The sequence below is a fragment of the Gymnoscopelus braueri genome (assembly GCF_963280865.1).
Source record: "Gymnoscopelus braueri genome assembly, chromosome: 10".
Taxonomy (NCBI): domain Eukaryota; kingdom Metazoa; phylum Chordata; class Actinopteri; order Myctophiformes; family Myctophidae; genus Gymnoscopelus; species Gymnoscopelus braueri.
The window spans coordinates 41,977,437-41,978,911 of NC_137611.1; positions in this window are offsets into that span (position 1 = coordinate 41,977,437).

A 1,475-nucleotide genomic window follows, 5' to 3' on the forward strand; every position below is an offset into this window, starting at 1 on the left:
GCTTATGTCAGGAACTGGTGACAAAATTGGATTTTACCGAGTTTCACTGGGTTAGCATAAGGGTTGAGGTTAGGGTGATATGAATGTAATGTAAGTTTGCCACGTAAATGTGTGAGTATATATGTGTACACGTGTGTGTGTGTGTGTGTGCGTGCGCGCGCGCGTGCGTGTGTGTGTGTGTGTGTGCGTGCGTGCTTGCATGCTTGCATGCAAGTGTAAATTAAGAAAACTATTGTTTTAGTTTTTCTCATTTCTTCTCTCTTCCACTGTCTTTCAGCTTCACATTCAGTCATCCAGTCAGACAGAGAGACCAAGTTGTGTGCTGCTGCACACCTGTTCAACAGGCCGAGACGACACAAGTCTATCTGCCTCCAACAGCCATAAATCAGTGGAATGGCGGAGGGAGCTAACGTTTTGGCTAATCCCCTCTGTGTACAAACCCCAGGTATGTCACTCGGCGGTGATAAAGCACGGTCCTTGGCACTCATTAGCCCCAGTAATTAACCTTATCTCACCTCGGATACATCCGACAGCAGGTGCCGCTGAGTCGAACAGGTCTGCATGCTGTGGGGGCACTCAGTTGCCTGACGAGCACACAGGGAAATCCTCAATGTTCATATTACTCTGAGAGAGTGCAAAAGTGGATCTGAAAGGATCCCCTCGGGTACCATTTTACATTCACGGTTAAATTAACACTGTGGATTTGACTGTGCGCTGTCAAATGCTAACTGAGGCAGGGCCAGATTGCTGTGAAGTTGTGAATGTTTAGACGTGTCTTGCATTCAGTCTGTAAGTCTTAAAATCACTTTTAAAAACATCTAAATCTCAGTTTTGCTTCAAAAACAAACGTGAGAATGCGAGCCAACATGTTGTGGTGGTTTCAGATTTCTGATGCAGTTATTGTAGCTGTCCTCACCCACTCCTTTTCACTTGCATTAATATTAAAAAATGATATTACGTGGGGCGTTGCCAGTTGCTGTCTGGAAAGTGCATTGACCACATAATTGCAACGTCTCGATACGATTCTGGCTTGAGACCTTTGGGTTGTCTTTTTCTGCATGTATTCCCCCCCACTCCCAATTTCCTGTCTCTCTACGCCAGTGGTTCTCAAACCCTTTTAATTTCAAGGAAAACCCATAACTGTGTGCAAATGGAACCAAATGGACCCGTAACGTTCCATTTGTACACTCTCAGAGTTACAGACCTGCAAGGGTCAATTTGGAACCCCCCCCAACGAACCCAGAGGATCCCTGGACCCCACTTTAAGAACCACTGCTCTTCACTGTCCTGTCTAAATAAAGGAAATAACATATTTTGCTTCTAAATTCAACCTCAAGCAACTTGTCAAGATGAACATTCCTTTGCAGTGCAGTGTGAAGACTTTCTGCCCTTCTGACCCCCGTCTCCAAAGGTCACAGACGTTTGGACACTGCACATACATTCCATTTCCTCTCTCTGTCAAAGGAGCAGCTTCC